Source organism: Engystomops pustulosus, chromosome 2, assembly GCF_040894005.1.
Source record: "Engystomops pustulosus chromosome 2, aEngPut4.maternal, whole genome shotgun sequence".
Taxonomy (NCBI): domain Eukaryota; kingdom Metazoa; phylum Chordata; class Amphibia; order Anura; family Leptodactylidae; genus Engystomops; species Engystomops pustulosus.
The window spans coordinates 49,792,205-49,819,513 of record NC_092412.1 but is presented as its reverse complement, the minus strand read 5'-3'; positions in this window follow the sequence as shown (position 1 = coordinate 49,819,513).

Genomic DNA, 27,309 nt, shown 5'->3' with positions numbered 1-27,309 from the left:
TTTGCATCATCAATGTGGTCCAGAAATGGAAGACATGTGTCATTTATTCTTTACTGGATCACAACATTTGACCTGATGCCAGGGAAAGAAAGGGCTATCGCTTATTTTTGTTTTTCGATTGTCGCTTTTTTTGAACCATCAGGCGGACTTTGGAGAGGATACGGCCAGCTGTAAGGGGACGGAGGAGGCTGGATGTTTTTAACATCATGTGTGCAATCTATGAAGGTTGCACACTTGATGTTAAATTATTTTTTTAAAGCCTGATGGTCCAAAATATCTACTGCTTAGTGACCCTTTGTGTCGCGGTCACACAGATTTTCGTATTGGCGTTGCACACCAGTTTCTTGCTCTTGCTGTGAGCAAGAAACAGGTCATATCTCTAAGGAAGAAGAAAATTGCCAAGACTCTTTGGGTGCCAAAGAAGACAGGCACGAAATGGACAAGGAGGACCCTGGCATTTTGTGCAACCATTGGATCGTGGGATGAGTCTTTGAGCGCTCTGGATGACCCAAAGGCAGACGGTCAGGAGTTCTGGAACATCAGATGGTTTAAAGGTAGGCAGATATATTCTTTAAACCATATTTAAGCCCATTGCTTTTCCTTTGCATCATCAATGTGGTCCAGAAATGGAAGACATGTGTCATTTATTCTTTACTGGATCACAACATTTGACCTGATGCCAGGGAAACAAAGGGCTATCATTTATTTTCGTTTTTCGATTGTCGTTTTTTTTGAACCATCAGGCGGACTTTGGAGAGGATACGGCCAGCTGTAAGGGGACGGAGGAGGCTGGATATTTTAACATCATGTGTGCAATCTATGAAGGTTGCACACTTGATGTTAAATTATTTTTTTAAAGCCTGATGGTCCAAAATATCAACTGCTTAGTGACCCTTTGTGTCGCGGTCACACAGATTTTCGTATTGGCGTTGCACACCAGTTTCTTGCTCTTGCTGTGAGAAAGAAACAGGTCCTATCTCTTAGGAAGAAGAAAATTGCCAAGACTCTTTGGATGCAAGGGAAGAGAGGCACTTAATGGACAAGGAGGACCCTGGCGTTTTGTGCAACCATTGGATCGTGGGATGAGTCTTTGAGCGCTCTGGATGACCCAAAGGCAGACGGTCAGGAGTTCTGGAACATCAGATGGTTTAAAGGTAGGCAGATATATTCTTTAAACCATATTTAAGCCCATTGCTTTTCCTTTGCATCATCAATGTGGTCCAAAATGGAAGACATGTGTAATTTATTCTTTACTGGATCACAACATTTGACCTGATGCCAGGGAAACAAAGGGCTATCGTTTATTTTTGTTTTTCGATTGTCGCTTTTTTTGAACCATCAGGCGGACTTTGGAGAGGATACGGCCAGCTGTAAGGGGACGGAGGAGGCTGGATGTTTTTAACATCATGTGTGCAATCTATGAAGGTTGCACACTTGATGTTAAATTATTTTTTTAAGTCCTGATGGTCCAAAATATCTACTGCTTAGTGACCCTTTGTGTCGCGGTCACAAAGACTTTCGTATTGGCGTTGCACACCAGTTTCTAGCTCTTGCTGTGAGCAAGAAACAGGTCATATCTCTAAGGAAGAAGAAAATTGCCAAGACTCTTTGGGTGCCAAAGAAGACAGGCACTTAATGGACAAGGAGGACCCTGGCGTTTTGTGCAACCATTGGATCGTGGGATGAGTCTTTGAGCGCTCTGGATGACCCAAAGGCAGACGGTCAGGAGTTCTGGAACATCAGATGGTTTAAAGGTAGGCAGATATATTCTTTAAACCATATTTAAGCCCATTGCTTTTCCTTTGCATCATCAATGTGATCCAGAAATGGAAGACATGTGTCATTTATTCTTTACTGGATCACAACATTTTACCTGATGCCAGGGAAACAAAGGGCTATTATTTATTTTCGTTTTTCGATGGTCGTTTTTTTTGAACCATCAGGCGAACTTTGGAGAGGATACGGCCAGCTGTAAGGGGACGGAGGAGGCTGGATGTTTTTAACATCATGTGTGCAATCTATGAAGGTTGCACACTTGATATTAAATTATTTTTTTACAGCCTGATTGTCCAAAATATCTACTGCTAAGTGACCCTTTGTGTCACGGTCACACAGACTTTCGTATTGGCGTTGCACACCAGTTTCTTGCTCTTGCTGTGAGCAAGAAACAGGTCATATCTCTAAGGAAGAAGAAAATTGCCAAGACTCTTTTGGTGCCAAAGAAGACAGGCACTTAATGGACAAGGAGGACCCTGGCGTTTTGTGCAACTATTGGATCGTGGGATGAGTCTTTGAGCGCTCTGGATGACCCAAAGGCAGACAGTCAGGAGTTCTGGAACATCAGATGGTTTAAAGGTAGGCAGATATATTCTTTAAACCATATTTAAGCCCATTGCTTTTCCTTTGCATCATCAATGTGGTCCAAAATGGAAGACATGTGTCATTTATTCTTTACTGGATCACAACATTTTACCTGATGCCAGGGAAACAAAGGGCTATCTTTTATTTTTGTTTTTCGATTGTCGCTTTTTTTGAACCATCAGGCGAACTTTGGAGAGGATACGGCCAGCTGTAAGGGGACGGAGGAGGCTGGATGTTTTTAACATCATGTGTGCAATCTATGAAGGTTGCACACTTGATGTTAAATTATTTTTTTAAAGCCTGATGGTCCAAAATATCTACTGCTTAGTGACCCTTTGTGTTGCGGTCACACAGACTTTCGTATTGGCGTTGCACACCAGTTTCTTGCTCTTGCTGTGAGCAAGAAACAGGTCATATCTCTAAGGAAGAAGAAAATTGCCAAGACTCTTTGGGTGCCAAAGAAGACAGGCACAAAATGGACAAGGAGGACCCTGGCATTTTGAGCAACCATTGGATCGTGGGATGAGTCTTTGAGCGCTCTGGATGACCCAAAGGCAGACGGTCAGGAGTTCTGGAACATCAGATAGTTTAAAGGTAGGCAGATATATTCTTTAAACCATATTTAAGCCCATTGCTTTTCCTTTGCATCATCAATGTGGTCCAGAAATGGAAGACATGTGTCATTTATTCTTTACTGGATCACAACATTTGACCTGATGCCAGGGAAAGAAAGGGCTATCGCTTATTTTTGTTTTTCGATCGTCGCTTTTTTTGAACCATCAGGCGGACTTTGGAGAGGATACGGCCAGCTGTAAGGGGACGGAGGAGGCTGGATGTTTTTAACATCATGTGTGCAATCTATGAAGGTTGCACACTTGATGTTAAATTATTTTTTTAAAGCCTGATGGTCCAAAATATCTACTGCTTAGTGACCCTTTGTGTCGCGGTCACACAGACTTTCGTATTGGCGTTGCACACCAGTTTCTTGCTCTTGCTGTGAGCAAGAAACAGGTCATATCTCTAAGGAAGAAGAAAATTGCCAAGAGTATTTGGGTGCCAAAGAAGACAGGCACTTAATGGACAAGGAGAACCCTGGCGTTTTGTGCAACCATTGGATCGTGGGATAAGTCTTTGAGCGCTCTGGATGACCCAAAAGCAGACGGTCAGGAGTTCTGGAACATCAGATGGTTTAAAGGTAGGCAGATATATTCTTTAATCCATATTTAAGCCCATTGCTTTTCCTTTGCATCATCAATGTGGTCCAGAAATGGAAGACATGTGTCATTTATTCTTTACTGGATCACAACATTTGACCTGATGCCAGGGAAACAAAGGGCTATCATTTATTTTCGTTTTTCGATTGTCGTTTTTTTTGAACCATCAGGCGGACTTTGGAGAGGATACGGCCAGCTGTAAGGGGACGGAGGAGGCTGGATGTTTTTAACATCATGTGTGCAATCTATGAAGGTTGCACACTTGATATTAAATTATTTTTTTACAGCCTGATTGTCCAAAATATCTACTGCTAAGTGACCCTTTGTGTCACGGTCACACAGACTTTCGTATTGGCGTTGCACACCAGTTTCTTGCTCTTGCTGTGAGCAAGAAACAGGTCATATCTCTAAGGAAGAAGAAAATTGCCAAGACTCTTTGGGTGCCAAAGAAGACAGGCACGAAATGGTCAAGGAGGACCCTGGCATTTTGAGCAACCATTGGATCGTGGGATGAGTCTTTGAGCGCTCTGGATGACCCAAAGGCAGACGGTCAGGAGTTCTGGAACATCAGATGGTTTAAAGGTAGGCAGATATATTCTTTAAACCATATTTAAGCCCATTGCTTTCCCCTTTGCATCATCAATGTGGTCCAGAAATGGAAGACATGTGTCATTTATTCTTTACTGGATCACAACATTTGACCTGATGCCAGGGAAACAAAGGGCTATGGTTTATTTTTGTTTTTCGATTGTCGCTTTTTTTGAACCATCAGGCGGACTTTGGAGAGGATACGGCCAGCTGTAAGGGGACGGAGGAGGCTGGATGTTTTTAACATCATGTGTGCAATCTGTGAAGGTTCCACACTTGATGTTAAATAAAATTTTTAAAGCCTGATGGTCCAAAATATCTACTGCTTAGTGACCCTTTGTGTTGCGGTCACACAGACTTTCGTATTGGCGTTGCACACCAGTTTCTTGCTCTTGCTGTGAGCAAGAAACAGGTCATATCTCTAAGGAAGAAGAAAATTGCCAAGACTCTTTGGGTGCCAAAGCAGACAGGCACGAAATGGTCAAGGAGGACCCTGGCGTTTTGAGCAACCATTGGATCGTGGGATGAGTCTTTGAGCGCTCTGGATGACCCAAAGGCAGACGGTCAGGAGTTCTGGAACATCAGATGGTTTAAAGGTAGGCAGATATATTCTTTAATCCATATTTAAGCCCATTGCTTTTCCTTTGCATCATCAATGTTGTCCAGAAATGGAAGACATGTGTCATTTATTCTTTACTGGATCACAACATTTGACCTGATGCCAGGGAAAGAAAGGGCTATCATTTATTTTCGTTTTTCGATTGTCGTTTTTTTTTTAACCATCAGGCGGACTTTGGAGAGGATACGGCCAGCTGTAAGGGGACGGAGGAGGCTGGATGTTTTTAACATCATGTGTGCAATCTGTGAAGGTTCCACACTTGATGTTAAATAAAATTTTTAAAGCCTGATGGTCCAAAATATCTACTGCTTAGTGACCCTTTGTGTTGCGGTCACACAGACTTTCGTATTGGCGTTGCACACCAGTTTCTTGCTCTTGCTGTGAGCAAGAAACAGGTCATATCTCTAAGGAAGAAGAAAATTGCCAAGACTCTTTGGGTGCCAAAGAAGACAGGCACGAAATGGTCAAGGAGGACCCTGGCATTTTGAGCAACCATTGGATCGTGGGATGAGTCTTTGAGCGCTCTGGATGACCCAAAGGCAGACGGTCAGGAGTTCTGGAACATCAGATGGTTTAAAGGTAGGCAGATATATTCTTTTAACCATATTTAAGCCCATTGCTTTTCCTTTGCATCATCAATGTGGTCCAGAAATGGAAGACATGTGTCATTTATTCTTTACTGGATCACAATATTTGACCTGATGCCAGGGAAACAAAGGGCTATTATTTATTTTCGTTTTTCGATTGTCGTTTTTTTTGAACCATCAGGCGGACTTTGGAGAGGATACGGCCAGCTGTAAGGGGACGGAGGAGGCTGGATGTTTTTAACATCATGTGTGCAATCTATGAAGGTTCCACACTTGATGTTAAATTATTTTTTTAAAGCCTGATGGTCCAAAATATCTACTGCTTAGTGACCCTTTGTGTCGCGGTCACACAGATTTTCGTATTGGCATTGCACACCAGTTTCTTGCTCTTGCTGTGAGAAAGAAACAGGTCATATCTCTAAGGAAGAAGAAAATTGCCAAGACTCTTTGGGTGCCAAAGAAGACAGGCACTTAATGGACAAGGAGGACCCTGGCGTTTTGTGCAACCATTGGATCGTGGGATGAGTCTTTGAGCGCTCTGGATGACCCAAAGGCAGACGGTCAGGAGTTCTGGAACATCAGATGGTTTAAAGGTAGGCAGATATATTCTTTAAACCATATTTAAGCCCATTGCTTTTCCTTTGCATCATCAATGTGGTCCAAAATGGAAGACATGTGTCATTTATTCTTTACTGGATCACAACATTTGACCTGATGCCAGGGAAACAAAGGGCTATCGTTTATTTTTGTTTTTCGATTGTCGCTTTTTTTGAACCATCAGGCGAACTTTGGAGAGGATACGGCCAGCTGTAAGGGGACGGAGGAGGCTGGATGTTTTTAACATCATGTGTGCAATCTATGAAGGTTGCACACTTTATGTTAAATAATTTTTTAAAGCCTGATGGTCCAAAATATCTACTGCTTAGTGACCCTTTGTATCGCGGTCACACAGACTTTCGTATTGGCGTTGCACACCAGTTTCTTGCTCTTGCTGTGAGCAAGAAACAGGTCATATCTCTAAGGAAGAAGAAAATTGCCAAGACTCTTTGGGTGCCAAAGAAGACAGGCACTTAATGGACAAGGAGGACTCTGGCGTTTTGTGCAACCATTGGATCGTGGGATGAGTCTTTGAGCGCTCTAGATGACCCAAAGGCAGACGGTCAGGAGTTCTGGAACATCAGATGGTTTAAAGGTAGGCAGATATATTCTTTAAACCATATTTAAGCCCATTGCTTTTCCTTTGCATCATCAATGTGGTCCAAAATGGAAGACATGTGTCATTTATTCTTTACTGGATCACAACATTTGACCTGATGCCAGGGAAACAAAGGGCTATCGTTTATTTTTGTTTTTCGATTGTCGCTTTTTTTTGAACCATCAGGCGAACTTTGGAGAGGATACGGCCAGCTGTAAGGGGACGGAGGAGGCTGGATGTTTTTAACATCATGTGTGCAATCTATGAAGGTTGCACACTTGATGTTAAATTATTTTTTTAAAGCCTGATGGTCCAAAATATCTACTGCTTAGTGACCCTTTGTGTTGCGGTCACACAGACTTTCGTATTGGCGTTGCACACCAGTTTCTTGCTCTTGCTGTGCGCAAGAAACAGGTCATATCTCTAAGGAAGAAGAAAATTGCCAAGACTCTTTGGGTGCCAAAGAAGACAGGCACGAAATGGTCAAGGAGGACCCTGGCATTTTGAGCAACCATTGGATCGTGGGATGAGTCTTTGAGCGCTCTGGATGACCCAAAGGCTGACGGTCAGGAGTTCTGGAACATCAGATGGTTTAAAGGTAGGCAGATATATTCTTTAAACCATATTTAAGCCCATTGCTTTTCCTTTGCATCATCAATGTGGTCCAGAAATGGAAGACATGTGTCATTTATTCTTTACTGGATCACAACATTTGACCTGATGCCAGGGAAACAAAGGGCTATCATTTATTTTCGTTTTTCGATTGTCGTTTTTTTTTGAACCATCAGGCGGACTTGGGAGAGGATACGGCCAGCTGTAAGGGGACGGAGGAGGCTGGATGTTTTTAACATCATGTGTGCAATCTGTGAAGGTTCCACACTTGATGTTAAATAAAATTTTTAAAGCCTGATGGTCCAAAATATCTACTGCTTAGTGACCCTTTGTGTCGTGGTCACAGAGTCTTTTCGTATTGGCGTTGCACACCAGTTTCTTGCTCTTGCTGTGAGCAAGACACAGGTCATATCTCTAAGGAAGAAGAAAATTGCCAAGACTCTTTGGGTGCCAAAGAAGACAGGCACGAAATGGACAAGGAGGACCCTGGCATTTTGAGCAACCATTGGATCGTGGGATGAGTCTTTGAGCGCTCTGGATGACCCAAAGGCAGACGGTCAGGAGTTCTGGAACATCAGATGGTTTAAAGGTAGGCAGATATATTCTTTAAACAATATTTATGTTTATTGCTTTTTTCTCTTGCATCATCAATGTGGTCCAGAAATGGAAGACATGTGTCATTTATTCTTTACTGGATCACAACATTTGACCTGATGCCAGGGAAAGAAAGGGCTATCGTTTATTTTCATTTTTCGATTGTCGTTTTTTTTGAACCATCAGGCGAAATTTGGAGAGGATACGGCCAGCTGTAAGGGGACGGAGGAGGCTGGATGTTTTTAACATCATGTGTGCAATCTATGAAGGTTGCACACTTGATGTTAAATTATTTTTTTAAAGCCTGATGGTCCAAAATATCTACTGCTTAGTGACCCTTTGTGTCACGGTCACACAGACTTTCGTATTGGCGTTGCACACCAGTTTCTTGCTCTTGCTGTGAGCAAGAAACAGGTCATATCTCTAAGGAAGAAGAAAATTGCCAAGACTCTTTTGGTGCCAAAGAAGACAGGCACTTAATGGACAAGGAGGACCCTGGCGTTTTGTGCAACCATTGGATCGTGGGATGAGTCTTTGAGCGCTCTGGATGACCCAAAGGCAGACGGTCAGGAGTTCTGGAACATCAGATGGTTTAAAGGTAGGCAGATATATTCTTTAATCCATATTTAAGCCGATTGCTTTTCCTTTGCATCATCAATGTGGTCCAGAAATGGAAGACATGTGTCATTTATTCTTTACTGGATCACAACATTTGACCTGATGCCAGGGAAACAAAGGGCTATCATTTATTTTCGTTTTTCGATTGTCGTTTTTTTTTGAACCATCAGGCGGACTTTGGAGAGGATACGGCCAGCTGTAAGGGGATGGAGGAGGCTGGATGTTTTTAACATCATGTGTGCAATCTGTGAAGGTTCCACACTTGATGTTAAATAAAATTTTTAAAGCCTGATGGTCCAAAATATCTACTGCTTAGTGACCCTTTGTGTTGCGGTCACACAGACTTTCGTATTGGCGTTGCACACCAGTTTCTTGCTCTTGCTGTGAGCAAGAAACAGGTCATATCTCTAAGGAAGAAGAAAATTGCCAAGACTCTTTGGGTGCCAAAGAAGACAGGCACGAAATGGTCAAGGAGGACCCTGGCATTTTGAGCAACCATTGGATCGTGGGATGAGTCTTTGAGCGCTCTGGATGACCCAAAGGCAGACGGTCAGGAGTTCTGGAACATCAGATGGTTTAAAGGTAGGCAGATATATTCTTTAAACCATATTTAAGCCCATTGCTTTTCCTTTGCATCATCAATGTGGTCCAGAAATGGAAGACATGTGTCATTTATTCTTTACTGGATCACAACATTTGACCTGATGCCAGGGAAACAAAGGGCTATGGTTTATTTTTGTTTTTCGATTGTCGCTTTTTTTGAACCATCAGGCGGACTTTGGAGAGGATACGGCCAGCTGTAAGGGGACGGAGGAGGCTGGATGTTTTTAACATCATGTGTGCAATCTGTGAAGGTTCCACACTTGATGTTAAATAAAATTTTTAAAGCCTGATGGTCCAAAATATCTACTGCTTAGTGACCCTTTGTGTCGTGGTCACAGAGTCTTTTCGTATTGGCGTTGCACACCAGTTTCTTGCTCTTGCTGTGAGCAAGACACAGGTCATATCTCTAAGGAAGAAGAAAATTGCCAAGACTCTTTGGGTGCCAAAGAAGACAGGCACGAAATGGACAAGGAGGACCCTGGCATTTTTTGCAACCATTGGATCGTGGGATGAGTCTTTGAGCGCTCTGGATGACCCAAAGGCAGACGGTCAGGAGTTCTGGAACATCAGATGGTTTAAAGGTAGGCAGATAAATTCTTTAAACAATATTTATGTTCATTGCTTTTTTCTCTTGCATCATCAATGTGGTCCAAAATGGAAGACATGTGTCATTTATTCTTTACTGGATCACAACATTTGACCTGATGCCAGGGAAACAAAGGGCTATCGTTTATTTTTGTTTTTCGATTGTCGCTTTTTTTGAACCATCAGGCGAACTTTGGAGAGAATACGGCCAGCTGTAAGGGGACGGAGGAGGCTGGATGTTTTTAACATCATGTGTGCAATCTATGAAGGTTGCACACTTTATGTTAAATTATTTTTTAAAGCCTGATGGTCCAAAATATCTACTGCTTAGTGACCCTTTGTATCGCGTTCACACAGACTTTCGTATTGGCGTTGCACACCAGTTTCTTGCTCTTGCTGTGAGCAAGAAACAGGTCATATCTCTAAGGAAGAAGAAAATTGCCAAGACTCTTTGGGTGCCAAAGAAGACAGGCACTTAATGGACAAGGAGGACCCTGGCGTTTTGTGCAACCATTGGATCGTGGGATGAGTCTTTGAGCGCTCTGGATGACCCAAAGGCAGACGGTCAGGAGTTCTGGAACATCAGATGGTTTAAAGGTAGGCAGATATATTCTTTAAACCATATTTAAGCCCATTGCTTTTCCTTTGCATCATCAATGTGGTCCAAAATGGAAGACATGTGTCATTTATTCTTTACTGGATCACAACATTTGACCTGATGCCAGGGAAACAAAGGGCTATCGTTTATTTTTGTTTTTCGATTGTCGCTTTTTTTTGAACCATCAGGCGAACTTTGGAGAGGATACGGCCAGCTGTAAGGGGACGGAGGAGGCTGGATGTTTTTAACATCATGTGTGCAATCTATGAAGGTTGCACACTTGATGTTAAATTATTTTTTTAAAGCCTGATGGTCCAAAATATCTACTGCTTAGTGACCCTTTGTGTCGTGGTCACAGAGACTTTTCGTATTGGCGTTGCACACCAGTTTCTTGCTCTTGCTGTGAGCAAGAAACAGGTCATATCTCTAAGGAAGAAGAAAATTGCCAAGACTCTTTGGGTGCCAAAGAAGACAGGCACGAAATGGACAAGGAGGACCCTGGCATTTTGAGCAACCATTGGATCGTGGGATGAGTCTTTGAGCGCTCTGGATGACCCAAAGGCAGACGGTCAGGAGTTCTGGAACATCAGATGGTTTAAAGGTAGGCAGATATATTCTTTAAACCATATTTAAGCCCATTGCTTTTCCTTTGCATCATCAATGTGGTCCAAAATGGAAGACATGTGTCATTTATTCTTTACTGGATCACAACATTTGACCTGATGCCAGGGAAACAAAGGGCTATCGTTTATTTTTGTTTTTCGATTGTCGCTTTTTTTGAACCATCAGGCGGACTTTGGAGAGGATACGGCCAGCTGTAAGGGGACGGAGGAGGCTGGATGTTTTTAACATCATGTGTGCAATCTATGAAGTTTGCACACTTGATGTTAAATTATTTTTTTAAAGCCTGATGGTCCAAAATATCTACTGCTTAGTGACCCTTTGTGTCGCGGTCACACAGATTTTCGTAATGGCGTTGCACACCAGTTTCTTGCTCTTGCTGTGAGCAAGAAACAGGTCATATCTCTAAGGAAGAAGAAAATTGCCAAGACTCTTTGGGTGCCAAAGAAGACAGGCACGAAATGGACAAGGAGGACCCTGGCATTTTGTGCAACCATTGGATCGTGGGATGAGTCTTTGAGCGCTCTGGATGACCCAAAGGCAGACGGTCAGGAGTTCTGGAACATCAGATGGTTTAAAGGTAGGCAGATATATTCTTTAAACCATATTTAAGCCCATTGCTTTTCCTTTGCATCATCAATGTGGTCCAGAAATGGAAGACATGTGTCATTTATTCTTTACTGGATCACAACATTTGACCTGATGCCAGGGAAACAAAGGGCTATGGTTTATTTTTGTTTTTCGATTGTCGCTTTTTTTGAACCATCAGGCGGACTTTGGAGAGGATACGGCCAGCTGTAAGGGGACGGAGGAGGCTGGATGTTTTTAACATCATGTGTGCAATCTATGAAGGTTGCACACTTGATGTTAAATTGTTTTTTAAAAGCCTGATGGTCCAAAATATCTACTGCTTAGTGACCCTTTGTGTTGCGGTCACACAGACTTTCGTATTGGCGTTGCACACCAGTTTCTTGCTCTTGCTGTGCGCAAGAAACAGGTCCTATCTCTAAGGAAGAAGAATATTGCCAAGACTCTTTGGATGCAAGGGAAGAGAGGCACTTAATGGACAAGGAGGACCCTGGCGTTTTGTGCAACCATTGGATCGTGGGATGAGTCTTTGAGCGCTCTGGATGACCCAAAGGCAGACGGTCAGGAGTTCTGGAACATCAGATGGTTTAAAGGTAGGCAGATATATTTTTTAAACCATATTTAAGCCCATTGCTTTTCCTTTGCATCATCAATGTGGTCCAAAATGGAAGACATGTGTCATTTATTCTTTACTGGATCACAACATTTGACCTGATGCCAGGGAAACAAAGGGCTATCGTTTATTTTTGTTTCTCGATTGTCGCTTTTTTTGAACCATCAGACGGACTTTGGAGAGGATACGGCCAGCTGTAAGGGGACGGAGGAGGCTGGATGTTTTTAACATCATGTGTGCAATCTGTGAAGGTTCCACACTTGATGTTAAATAAAATTCTTAAAGCCTGATGGTCCAAAATATCTACTGCTTAGTGACCCTTTGTGTCGTGGTCACAGAGACTTTTCGTATTGGCGTTGCACACCAGTTTCTTGCTCTTGCTGTGCGCAAGAAACAGGTCCTATCTCTAAGGAAGAAGAAAATTGCCAAGACTCTTTGGGTGCCAAAGAAGACAGGCACTTAATGGACAAGGAGGACCCTGGCGTTTTGTGCAACCATTGGATCGTGGGATGAGTCTTTGAGCGCTCTGGATGACCCAAAGGCAGACGGTCAGGAGTTCTGGAACATCAGATGGTTTAAAGGTAGGCAGATATATTCTTTAAACCATATTTAAGCCCATTGCTTTTCCTTTGCATCATCAATGTGGTCCAAAATGGAAGACATGTGTCATTTATTCTTTACTGGATCACAACATTTGACCTGATGCCAGGGAAACAAAGGGCTATCGTTTATTTTTGTTTTTCGATTGTCGCTTTTTTTGAACCATCAGGCGGACTTTGGAGAGGATACGGCCAGCTGTAAGGGGACGGAGGAGGCTGGATGTTTTTAACATCATGTGTGCAATCTATGAAGGTTGCACACTTGATGTTAAATTATTTTTTTAAAGCCTGATGGTCCAAAATATCTACTGCTTAGTGACCCTTTGTGTCGCGGTCACACAGATTTTCGTATTGGCGTTGCACACCAGTTTCTTGCTCTTGCTGTGAGCAAGAAACAGGTCATATCTCTAAGGAAGAAGAAAATTGCCAAGACTCTTTGGGTGCCAAAGAAGACAGGCACGAAATGGACAAGGAGGACCCTGGCATTTTGTGCAACCATTGGATCGTGGGATGAGTCTTTGAGCGCTCTGGATGACCCAAAGGCAGACGGTCAGGAGTTCTGGAACATCAGATGGTTTAAAGGTAGGCAGATATATTCTTTAAACCATATTTAAGCCCATTGCTTTTCCTTTGCATCATCAATGTGGTCCAGAAATGGAAGACATGTGTCATTTATTCTTTACTGGATCACAACATTTGACCTGATGCCAGGGAAACAAAGGGCTATGGTTTATTTTTGTTTTTCGATTGTCGCTTTTTTTGAACCATCAGGCGTACTTTGGAGAGGATACGGCCAGCTGTAAGGGGACGGAGGAGGCTGGATGTTTTTAACATCATGTGTGCAATCTATGAAGGTTGCACACTTGATGTTAAATTGTTTTTTTAAAGCCTGATGGTCCAAAATATCTACTGCTTACTGACCCTTTGTGTCGCGGTCACACAGACTTTCGTATTGGCGTTGCACACCAGTTTCTTGCTCTTGCTGTGCGCAAGAAACAGGTCCTATCTCTTAGGAAGAAGAAAATTGCCAAGACTCTTTGGATGCAAGGGAAGAGAGACACTTAATGGACAAGGAGGACCCTGGCGTTTTGTGCAACCATTGGATCGTGGGATGAGTCTTTGAGCGCTCTGGATGACCCAAAGGCAGACGGTCAGGAGTTCTGGAACATCAGATGGTTTAAAGGTAGGCAGATATATTCTTTAAACCATATTTAAGCACATTGCTTTTCCTTTGCATCATCAATGTGGTCCAAAAAGGAAGACGTGTCATTTATTCTTTACTGGATCACAACATTTGACCTGATGCCAGGGAAACAAAGGGCTATCGTTTATTTTTGTTTCTCGATTGTCGCTTTTTTTGAACCATCAGGCGGACTTTGGAGAGGATACGGCCAGCTGTAAGGGGACGGAGGAGGCTGGATGTTTTTAACATCATGTGTGCAATCTGTGAAGGTTCCACAATTGATGTTAAATAAAATTCTTAAAGCCTGATGGTCCAAAATATCTACTGCTTAGTGACCCTTTGTGTCGTGGTCACAGAGACTTTTCGTATTGGCGTTGCACACCAGTTTCTTGCTCTTGCTGTGAGCAAGAAACAGGTCATATCTCTAAGGAAGAAGAAAATTGCCAAGACTCTTTGGGTGCCAAAGAAGACAGGCACTTAATGGACAAGGAGGACCCTGGCGTTTTGTGCAACCATTGGATCGAGGGATGAGTCTTTGAGCGCTCTGGATGACCCAAAGGCAGACGGTCAGGAGTTCTGGAACATCAGATGGTTTAAAGGTAGGCAGATATATTCTTTAAACCATATTTAAGCCCATTGCTTTTCCTTTGCATCATCAATGTGGTCCAAAATGGAAGACATGTGTAATTTATTCTTTACTGGATCACAACATTTGACCTGATGCCAGGGAAACAAAGGGCTATCGTTTATTTTTGTTTTTCGATTGTCGCTTTTTTTGAACCATCAGGCGGACTTTGGAGAGGATACGGCCAGCTGTAAGGGGACGGAGGAGGCTGGATGTTTTTAACATCATGTGTGCAATCTATGAAGGTTGCACACTTGATATTTAATTATTTTTTTACAGCCTGATTGTCCAAAATATCTACTGCTAAGTGACCCTTTGTGTCACGGTCACACAGACTTTCGTATTGGCGTTGCACACCAGTTTCTTGCTCTTGCTGTGAGCAAGAAACAGGTCATATCTCTAAGGAAGAAGAAAATTGCCAAGACTCTTTTGGTGCCAAAGAAGACAGGCACTTAATGGACAAGGAGGACCCTGGCGTTTTGTGCAACCATTGGATCGTGGGATGAGTCTTTGAGCGCTCTGGATGACCCAAAGGCAGACGGTCAGGAGTTCTGGAACATCAGATGGTTTAAAGGTAGGCAGATATATTCTTTAATCCATATTTAAGCCCATTGCTTTTCCTTTGCATCATCAATGTGGTCCAGAAATGGAAGACATGTGTCATTTATTCTTTACTGGATCACAACATTTGACCTGATGCCAGGGAAACAAAGGGCTATCATTTATTTTCGTTTTTCGATTGTCGTTTTTTTTTTAACCATCAGGCGGACTTTGGAGAGGATACGGCCAGCTGTAAGGGGACGGAGGAGGCTGGATGTTTTTAACATCATGTGTGCAATCTGTGAAGGTTCCACACTTGATGTTAAATAAAATTTTTAAAGCCTGATGGTCCAAAATATCTACTGCTTAGTGACCCTTTGTGTCGTGGTCACAGAGACTTTTCGTATTGGAGTTGCACACCAGTTTCTTGCTCTTGCTGTGAGAAAGAAACAGGTCATATCTCTAAGGAAGAAGAAAATTGCCAAGACTCTTTGGGTGCCAAAGAAGACAGGCACGAAATGGACAAGGAGGACCCTGGCATTTTGAGCAACCATTGGATCGTGGGATGAGTCTTTGAGCGCTCTTGATGACCCAAAGGCAGACGGTCAGGAGTTCTGGAACATCAGATGGTTTAAAGGTAGGCAGATATATTCTTTAAACAATATTTATGTTTATTGCTTTTTTCTCTTGCATCATCAATGTGATCCAGAAATGGAAGACTTGTCATGTATTCTTTACTGGATCACAACATTTGACCTGATGCCAGGGAAAGAAAGGGCTATCGTTTATTTTCATTTTTCGATTGTCGTTTTTTTTGAACCATCAGGCGAACTTTGGAGAGGATACGGCCAGCTGTAAGGGGACGGAGGAGGCTGGATGTTTTTAACATCATGTGTGCAATCTATGAAGGTTGCACACTTGATATTAAATTATTTTTTTAAAGCCTGATGGTCCAAAATATCTACTGCTTAGTGACCCTTTGTGTCGCGGTCACACAGACTTTCGTATTGGCGTTGCACACCAGTTTCTTGCTCTTGCTGTGAGCAAGAAACAGGTCATATCTCTAAGGAAGAAGAAAATTGCCAAGAGTATTTGGGTGCCAAAGAAGACAGGCACTTAATGGACAAGGAGAACCCTGGCGTTTTGTGCAACCATTGGATCGTGGGATAAGTCTTTGAGCGCTCTGGATGACCCAAAAGCAGACGGTCAGGAGTTCTGGAACATCAGATGGTTTAAAGGTAGGCAGATATATTCTTTAAACCATATTTAAGCCCATTGCTTTTCCTTTGCATCATCAATGTGGTCTAAAATGGAAGACATGTGTCATTTATTCTTTACTGGATCACAACATTTGACCTGATGCCAGGGAAACAAAGGGCTATCGTTTATTTTTGTTTTTCGATTGTCGCTTTTTTTGAACCATCAGGCGGACTTTGGAGAGGATACGGCCAGCTGTAAGGGGACGGAGGAGGCTGGATGTTTTTAACATCATGTGTGCAATCTATGAAGGTTGCACACTTGATGTTAAATTGTTTTTTAAAAGCCTGATGGTCCAAAATATCTACTGCTTAGTGACCCTTTGTGTCGCGGTCACACAGACTTTCGTATTGGCGTTGCACACCAGTTTCTTGCTCTTGCTGTGCGCAAGAAACAGGTCCTATCTCTAAGGAAGAAGAAAATTGCCAAGACTCTTTGGATGCAAGGGAAGAGAGGCACTTAATGGACAAGGAGGACCCTGGTGTTTTGTGCAACCATTGGATCGTGGGATGAGTCTTTGAGCGCTCTGGATGACCCAAAGGCAGACGGTCAGGAGTTCTGGAACATCAGATGGTTTAAAGGTAAGCAGATATATTCTTTAATCCATATTTAAGCCCATTGCTTTTCCCTTGCATCATCAATGTGGTCCAGAAATGGAAGACATGTGTCATTTATTCTTTACTGGATCACAACATTTGACCTGATGCCAGGGAAACAAAGGGCTATCATTTATTTTCGTTTTTCGATTGTCGTTTTTTTTGAACCATCAGGCGGACTTTGGAGAGGATACGGCCAGCTGTAAGGGGACGGAGGAGGCTGGATGTTTTTAACATCATGTGTGCAATCTATGAAGGTTGCACACTTGATATTAAATTATTTTTTTACAGCCTGATTGTCCAAAATATCTACTGCTAAGTGACCCTTTGTGTCACGGTCACACAGACTTTCGTATTGGCGTTGCACACCAGTTTCTTGCTCTTGCTGTGAGCAAGAAACAGGTCATATCTCTAAGGAAGAAGAAAATTGCCAAGACTCTTTGGGTGCCAAAGAAGACAGGCACGAAATGGTCAAGGAGGACCCTGGCATTTTGAGCAACCATTGGATCGTGGGATGAGTCTTTGAGCGCTCTGGATGACCCAAAGGCAGACGGTCAGGAGTTCTGGAACATCAGATGGTTTAAAGGTAGGCAGATATATTCTTTAAACCATATTTAAGCCCATTGCTTTTCCTTTGCATCATCAATGTGGTCCAGAAATGGAAGACATGTGTCATTTATTCTTTACTGGATCACAACATTTGACCTGATGCCAGGGAAACAAAGGGCTATGGTTTATTTTTGTTTTTCGATTGTCGCTTTTTTTGAACCATCAGGCGGACTTTGGAGAGGATACGGCCAGCTGTAAGGGGACGGAGGAGGCTGGATGTTTTTAACATCATGTGTGCAATCTGTGAAGGTTCCACACTTGATGTTAAATAAAATTTTTAAAGCCTGATGGTCCAAAATATCTACTGCTTAGTGACCCTTTGTGTTGCGGTCACACAGACTTTCGTATTGGCGTTGCACACCAGTTTCTTGCTCTTGCTGTGAGCAAGAAACAGGTCATATCTCTAAGGAAGAAGAAAATTGCCAAGACTCTTTGGGTGCCAAAGCAGACAGGCACGAAATGGTCAAGGAGGACCCTGGCGTTTTGAGCAACCATTGGATCGTGGGATGAGTCTTTGAGCGCTCTGGATGACCCAAAGGCAGACGGTCAGGAGTTCTGGAACATCAGATGGTTTAAAGGTAGGCAGATATATTCTTTAATCCATATTTAAGCCCATTGCTTTTCCTTTGCATCATCAATGTGGTCCAGAAATGGAAGACATGTGTCATTTATTCTTTACTGGATCACAACATTTGACCTGATGCCAGGGAAACAAAGGGCTATCATTTATTTTCGTTTTTCGATTGTCGTTTTTTTTTTAACCATCAGGCGGACTTTGGAGAGGATACGGCCAGCTGTAAGGGGACGGAGGAGGCTGGATGTTTTTAACATCATGTGTGCAATCTGTGAAGGTTCCACACTTGATGTTAAATAAAATTTTTAAAGCCTGATGGTCCAAAATATCTACTGCTTAGTGACCCTTTGTGTTGCGGTCACACAGACTTTCGTATTGGCGTTGCACACCAGTTTCTTGCTCTTGCTGTGAGCAAGAAACAGGTCATATCTCTAAGGAAGAAGAAAATTGCCAAGACTCTTTGGGTGCCAAAGAAGACAGGCACGAAATGGTCAAGGAGGACCCTGGCATTTTGAGCAACCATTGGATCGTGGGATGAGTCTTTGAGCGCTCTGGATGACCCAAAGGCAGACGGTCAGGAGTTCTGGAACATCAGATGGTTTAAAGGTAGGCAGATATATTCTTTTAACCATATTTAAGCCCATTGCTTTTCCTTTGCATCATCAATGTGGTCCAGAAATGGAAGACATGTGTCATTTATTCTTTACTGGATCACAATATTTGACCTGATGCCAGGGAAACAAAGGGCTATTATTTATTTTCGTTTTTCGATTGTCGTTTTTTTTGAACCATCAGGCGGACTTTGGAGAGGATACGGCCAGCTGTAAGGGGACGGAGGAGGCTGGATGTTTTTAACATCATGTGTGCAATCTGTGAAGGTTCCACACTTGATGTTAAATAAAATTTTTAAAGCCTGATGGTCCAAAATATCTACTGCTTAGTGACCCTTTGTGTCGTGGTCACAGAGTCTTTTCGTATTGGCGTTGCACACCAGTTTCTTGCTCTTGCTGTGAGCAAGACACAGGTCATATCTCTAAGGAAGAAGAAAATTGCCAAGACTCTTTGGGTGCCAAAGAAGACAGGCACGAAATGGACAAGGAGGACCCTGGCATTTTTTGCAACCATTGGATCGTGGGATGAGTCTTTGAGCGCTCTGGATGACCCAAAGGCAGACGGTCAGGAGTTCTGGAACATCAGATGGTTTAAAGGTAGGCAGATAAATTCTTTAAACAATATTTATGTTCATTGCTTTTTTCTCTTGCATCATCAATGTGATCCAGAAATGGAAGACTTGTCATTTATTCTTTACTGGATCACAACATTTGACCTGATGCCAGGGAACGAAAGGGCTATCATTTATTTTCGTTTTTCGATTGTCGTTTTTTTTGAACCATCAAGCGGACTTTGGAGAGGATACGGCCAGCTGTAAGGGGACGGAGGAGGCTGGATGTTTTTAACATCATGTGTGCAATCAATGAAGGTTGCACACTTGATGTTAAATTATTTTTTTAAAGCCTGATGGTCCAAAATATCTACTGCTTAGTGACCCTTTGTGTCGCGGTCACACAGATTTTCGTATTGGCATTGCACACCAGTTTCTTGCTCTTGCTGTGAGAAAGAAACAGGTCATATCTCTAAGGAAGAAGAAAATTGCCAAGACTCTTTGGGTGCCAAAGAAGACAGGCACTTAATGGACAAGGAGGACCCTGGCGTTTTGTGCAACCATTGGATCGTGGGATGAGTCTTTGAGCGCTCTAGATGACCCAAAGGCAGACGGTCAGGAGTTCTGGAACATCAGATGGTTTAAAGGTAGGCAGATATATTCTTTAAACCATATTTAAGCCCATTGCTTTTCCTTTGCATCATCAATGTGGTCCAGAAATGGAAGACATGTGTCATTTATTCTTTACTGGATCACAATATTTGACCTGATGCCAGGGAAACAAAGGGCTATTATTTATTTTCGTTTTTCGATTGTCGTTTTTTTTGAACCATCAGGCGGACTTTGGAGAGGATACGGCCAGCTGTAAGGGGACGGAGGAGGCTGGATGTTTTTAACATCATGTGTGCAATCTGTGAAGGTTCCACACTTGATGTTAAATAAAATTTTTAAAGCCTGATGGTCCAAAATATCTACTGCTTAGTGACCCTTTGTGTCGTGGTCACAGAGTCTTTTCGTATTGGCGTTGCACACCAGTTTCTTGCTCTTGCTGTGAGCAAGACACAGGTCATATCTCTAAGGAAGAAGAAAATTGCCAAGACTCTTTGGGTGCCAAAGAAGACAGGCACGAAATGGACAAGGAGGACCCTGGCATTTTTTGCAACCATTGGATCGTGGGATGAGTCTTTGAGCGCTCTGGATGACCCAAAGGCAGACGGTCAGGAGTTCTGGAACATCAGATGGTTTAAAGGTAGGCAGATAAATTCTTTAAACAATATTTATGTTCATTGCTTTTTTCTCTTGCATCATCAATGTGATCCAGAAATGGAAGACTTGTCATTTATTCTTTACTGGATCACAACATTTGACCTGATGCCAGGGAACGAAAGGGCTATCATTTATTTTCGTTTTTCGATTGTCGTTTTTTTTGAACCATCAAGCGGACTTTGGAGAGGATACGGCCAGCTGTAAGGGGACGGAGGAGGCTGGATGTTTTTAACATCATGTGTGCAATCAATGAAGGTTGCACACTTGATGTTAAATTATTTTTTTAAAGCCTGATGGTCCAAAATATCTACTGCTTAGTGACCCTTTGTGTCGCGGTCACACAGATTTTCGTATTGGCATTGCACACCAGTTTCTTGCTCTTGCTGTGAGAAAGAAACAGGTCATATCTCTAAGGAAGAAGAAAATTGCCAAGACTCTTTGGGTGCCAAAGAAGACAGGCACTTAATGGACAAGGAGGACCCTGGCGTTTTGTGCAACCATTGGATCGTGGGATGAGTCTGAGCGCTCTGGATGACCCAAAGGCAGACGGTCAGGAGTTCTGGAACATCAGATGGTTTAAAGGTAGGCAGATATATTCTTTAAACCATATTTAAGCCCATTGCTTTTCCTTTGCATCATCAATGTGGTCCAAAATGGAAGACATGTGTCATTTATTCTTTACTGGATCACAACATTTGACCTGATGCCAGGGAAACAAAGGGCTATCGTTTATTTTTGTTTTTCGATTGTCGCTTTTTTTGAACCATCAGGCGGACTTTGGAGAGGATACGGCCAGCTGTAAGGGGACGGAGGAGGCTGGATGTTTTTAACATCATGTGTGCAATCTATGAAGGTTGCACACTTGATATTAAATTATTTTTTTACAGCCTGATTGTCCAAAATATCTACTGCTAAGTGACCCTTTGTGTCACGGTCACACAGACTTTCGTATTGGCGTTGCACACCAGTTTCTTGCTCTTGCTGTGAGCAAGAAACAGGTCATATCTCTAAGGAAGAAGAAAATTGCCAAGACTCTTTTGGTGCCAAAGAAGACAGGCACTTAATGGACAAGGAGGACCCTGGCGTTTTGTGCAACCATTGGATCGTGGGATGAGTCTTTGAGCGCTCTGGATGACCCAAAGGCAGACGGTCAGGAGTTCTGGAACATCAGATGGTTTAAAGGTAGGCAGATATATTCTTTAATCCATATTTAAGCCCATTGCTTTTCCTTTGCATCATCAATGTGGTCCAGAAATGGAAGACATGTGTCATTTATTCTTTACTGGATCACAACATTTGACCTGATGCCAGGGAAACAAAGGGCTATCATTTATTTTCGTTTTTCGATTGTCGTTTTTTTTTTAACCATCAGGCGGACTTTGGAGAGGATACGGCCAGCTGTAAGGGGACGGAGGAGGCTGGATGTTTTTAACATCATGTGTGCAATCTGTGAAGGTTCCACACTTGATGTTAAATAAAATTTTTAAAGCCTGATGGTCCAAAATATCTACTGCTTAGTGACCCTTTGTGTCGTGGTCACAGAGACTTTTCGTATTGGAGTTGCACACCAGTTTCTTGCTCTTGCTGTGAGAAAGAAACAGGTCATATCTCTAAGGAAGAAGAAAATTGCCAAGACTCTTTGGGTGCCAAAGAAGACAGGCACGAAATGGACAAGGAGGACCCTGGCATTTTGAGCAACCATTGGATCGTGGGATGAGTCTTTGAGCGCTCTTGATGACCCAAAGGCAGACGGTCAGGAGTTCTGGAACATCAGATGGTTTAAAGGTAGGCAGATATATTCTTTAAACAATATTTATGTTTATTGCTTTTTTCTCTTGCATCATCAATGTGATCCAGAAATGGAAGACTTGTCATGTATTCTTTACTGGATCACAACATTTGACCTGATGCCAGGGAAAGAAAGGGCTATCGTTTATTTTCATTTTTCGATTGTCGTTTTTTTTGAACCATCAGGCGAACTTTGGAGAGGATACGGCCAGCTGTAAGGGGACGGAGGAGGCTGGATGTTTTTAACATCATGTGTGCAATCTATGAAGGTTGCACACTTGATGTTAAATTATTTTTTTAAAGCCTGATGGTCCAAAATATCTACTGCTTAGTGACCCTTTGTGTCGCGGTCACACAGACTTTCGTATTGGCGTTGCACACCAGTTTCTTGCTCTTGCTGTGAGCAAGAAACAGGTCATATCTCTAAGGAAGAAGAAAATTGCCAAGAGTATTTGGGTGCCAAAGAAGACAGGCACTTAATGGACAAGGAGAACCCTGGCGTTTTGTGCAACCATTGGATCGTGGGATAAGTCTTTGAGCGCTCTGGATGACCCAAAAGCAGACGGTCAGGAGTTCTGGAACATCAGATGGTTTAAAGGTAGGCAGATATATTCTTTAATCCATATTTAAGCCCATTGCTTTTCCTTTGCATCATCAATGTGGTCTAAAATGGAAGACATGTGTCATTTATTCTTTACTGGATCACAACATTTGACCTGATGCCAGGGAAACAAAGGGCTATCATTTATTTTCGTTTTTCGATTGTCGCTTTTTTTGAACCATCAGGCGGACTTTGGAGAGGATACGGCCAGCTGTAAGGGGACGGAGGAGGCTGGATGTTTTTAACATCATGTGTGCAATCTATGAAGGTTGCACACTTGATGTTAAATTGTTTTTTAAAAGCCTGATGGTCCAAAATATCTACTGCTTAGTGACCCTTTGTGTCGCGGTCACACAGACTTTCGTATTGGCGTTGCACACCAGTTTCTTGCTCTTGCTGTGCGCAAGAAACAGGTCCTATCTCTAAGGAAGAAGAAAATTGCCAAGACTCTTTGGATGCAAGGGAAGAGAGGCACTTAATGGACAAGGAGGACCCTGGTGTTTTGTGCAACCATTGGATCGTGGGATGAGTCTTTGAGCGCTCTGGATGACCCAAAGGCAGACGGTCAGGAGTTCTGGAACATCAGATGGTTTAAAGGTAAGCAGATATATTCTTTAATCCATATTTAAGCCCATTGCTTTTCCCTTGCATCATCAATGTGGTCCAGAAATGGAAGACATGTGTCATTTATTCTTTACTGGATCACAACATTTGACCTGATGCCAGGGAAACAAAGGGCTATCATTTATTTTCGTTTTTCGATTGTCGTTTTTTTTGAACCATCAGGCGGACTTTGGAGAGGATACGGCCAGCTGTAAGGGGACGGAGGAGGCTGGATGTTTTTAACATCATGTGTGCAATCTATGAAGGTTGCACACTTGATATTAAATTATTTTTTTACAGCCTGATTGTCCAAAATATCTACTGCTAAGTGACCCTTTGTGTCACGGTCACACAGACTTTCGTATTGGCGTTGCACACCAGTTTCTTGCTCTTGCTGTGAGCAAGAAACAGGTCATATCTCTAAGGAAGAAGAAAATTGCCAAGACTCTTTGGGTGCCAAAGAAGACAGGCACGAAATGGTCAAGGAGGACCCTGGCATTTTGAGCAACCATTGGATCGTGGGATGAGTCTTTGAGCGCTCTGGATGACCCAAAGGCAGACGGTCAGGAGTTCTGGAACATCAGATGGTTTAAAGGTAGGCAGATATATTCTTTAAACCATATTTAAGCCCATTGCTTTTCCTTTGCATCATCAATGTGGTCCAGAAATGGAAGACATGTGTCATTTATTCTTTACTGGATCACAACATTTGACCTGATGCCAGGGAAACAAAGGGCTATGGTTTATTTTTGTTTTTCGATTGTCGCTTTTTTTGAACCATCAGGCGGACTTTGGAGAGGATACGGCCAGCTGTAAGGGGACGGAGGAGGCTGGATGTTTTTAACATCATGTGTGCAATCTGTGAAGGTTCCACACTTGATGTTAAATAAAATTTTTAAAGCCTGATGGTCCAAAATATCTACTGCTTAGTGACCCTTTGTGTTGCGGTCACACAGACTTTCGTATTGGCGTTGCACACCAGTTTCTTGCTCTTGCTGTGAGCAAGAAACAGGTCATATCTCTAAGGAAGAAGAAAATTGCCAAGACTCTTTGGGTGCCAAAGCAGACAGGCACGAAATGGTCAAGGAGGACCCTGGCGTTTTGAGCAACCATTGGATCGTGGGATGAGTCTTTGAGCGCTCTGGATGACCCAAAGGCAGACGGTCAGGAGTTCTGGAACATCAGATGGTTTAAAGGTAGGCAGATATATTCTTTAATCCATATTTAAGCCGATTGCTTTTCCTTTGCATCATCAATGTGGTCCAGAAATGGAAGACATGTGTCATTTATTCTTTACTGGATCACAACATTTGACCTGATGCCAGGGAAACAAAGGGCTATCATTTATTTTCGTTTTTCGATTGTCGTTTTTTTTTTAACCATCAGGCGGACTTTGGAGAGGATACGGCCAGCTGTAAGGGGACGGAGGAGGCTGGATGTTTTTAACATCATGTGTGCAATCTGTGAAGGTTCCACACTTGATGTTAAATAAAATTTTTAAAGCCTGATGGTCCAAAATATCTACTGCTTAGTGACCCTTTGTGTTGCGGTCACACAGACTTTCGTATTGGCGTTGCACACCAGTTTCTTGCTCTTGCTGTGAGCAAGAAACAGGTCATATCTCTAAGGAAGAAGAAAATTGCCAAGACTCTTTGGGTGCCAAAGAAGTCAGGCACGAAATGGTCAAGGAGGACCCTGGCATTTTGAGCAACCATTGGATCGTGGGATGAGTCTTTGAGCGCTCTGGATGACCCAAAGGCAGACGGTCAGGAGTTCTGGAACATCAGATGGTTTAAAGGTAGGCAGATAAATTCTTTAAACAATATTTATGTTCATTGCTTTTTTCTCTTGCATCATCAATGTGATCCAGAAATGGAAGACTTGTCATTTATTCTTTACTGGATCACAACATTTGACCTGATGCCAGGGAAAGAAAGGGCTATCATTTATTTTCGTTTTTCGATTGTCGTTTTTTTTGAACCATCAGGCGGACTTTGGAGAGGATACGGCCAGCTGTAAGGGGACGGAGGAGGCTGGATGTTTTTAACATCATGTGTGCAATCAATGAAGGTTGCACACTTGATGTTAAATTATTTTTTTAAAGCCTGATGGTCCAAAATATCTACTGCTTAGTGACCCTTTGTGTCGCGGTCACACAGATTTTCGTATTGGCATTGCACACCAGTTTCTTGCTCTTGCTGTGAGAAAGAAACAGGTCCTATCTCTAAGGAAGAAGAAAATTGCCAAGACTCTTTGGGTGCCAAAGAAGACAGGCACTTAATGGACAAGGAGGACCCTGGCGTTTTGTGCAACCATTGGATCGTGGGATGAGTCTTTGAGCGCTCTGGATGACCCAAAGGCAGACGGTCAGGAGTTCTGGAACATCAGATGGTTTAAAGGTAGGCAGATATATTCTTTAAACCATATTTAAGCCCATTGCTTTTCCTTTGCATCATCAATGTGGTCCAAAATGGAAGACATGTGTCATTTATTCTTTACTGGATCACAACATTTGACCTGATGCCAGGGAAACAAAGGGCTATCGTTTATTTTTGTTTTTCGATTGTCGCTTTTTTTGAACCATCAGGCGAACTTTGGAGAGGATACGGCCAGCTGTAAGGGGACGGAGGAGGCTGGATGTTTTTAACATCATGTGTGCAATCTATGAAGGTTGCACACTTTATGTTAAATAATTTTTTAAAGCCTGATGGTCCAAAATATCTACTGCTTAGTGACCCTTTGTATCGCGGTCACACAGACTTTCGTATTGGCGTTGCACACCAGTTTCTTGCTCTTGCTGTGAGCAAGAAACAGGTCATATCTCTAAGGAAGAAGAAAATTGCCAAGACTCTTTGGGTGCCAAAGAAGACAGGCACTTAATGGACAAGGAGGACTCTGGCGTTTTGTGCAACCATTGGATCGTGGGATGAGTCTTTGAGCGCTCTAGATGACCCAAAGGCAGACGGTCAGGAGTTCTGGAACATCAGATGGTTTAAAGGTAGGCAGATATATTCTTTAAACCATATTTAAGCCCATTGCTTTTCCTTTGCATCATCAATGTGGTCCAAAATGGAAGACATGTGTCATTTATTCTTTACTGGATCACAACATTTGACCTGATGCCAGGGAAACAAAGGGCTATCGTTTATTTTTGTTTTTCGATTGTCGCTTTTTTTTGAACCATCAGGCGAACTTTGGAGAGGATACGGCCAGCTGTAAGGGGACGGAGGAGGCTGGATGTTTTTAACATCATGTGTGCAATCTATGAAGGTTGCACACTTGATGTTAAATTATTTTTTTAAAGCCTGATGGTCCAAAATATCTACTGCTTAGTGACCCTTTGTGTCGTGGTCACACAGATTTTCGTAATGGCGTTGCACACCAGTTTCTTGCTCTTGCTGTGAGCAAGAAACTGGTCATATCTCTAAGGAAGAAGAAAATTGCCAAGACTCTTTGGGTGCCAAAGAAGACAGGTACGAAATGGACAAGGAGGACCCTGGCATTTTGTGCAACCATTGGATCGTGGGATGAGTCTTTGAGCGCTCTGGATGACCCAAAGGCAGACGGTCAGGAGTTCTGGAACATCAGATGGTTTAAAGGTAGGCAGATATATTCTTTAAACCATATTTAAGCCCATTGCTTTTCCCTTGCATCATCAATGTGGTCCAGAAATGGAAGACATGTGTCATTTATTCTTTACTGGATCACAACATTTGACCTGATGCCAGGGAAACAAAGGGCTATCATTTATTTTCGTTTTTCGATTGTCGTTTTTTTTTGAACCATCAGGCGGACTTTGGAGAGGATACGGCCAGCTGTAAGGGGACGGAGGAGGCTGGATGTTTTTAACATCATGTGTGCAATCTGTGAAGGTTCCACACTTGATGTTAAATAAAATTTTTAAAGCCTG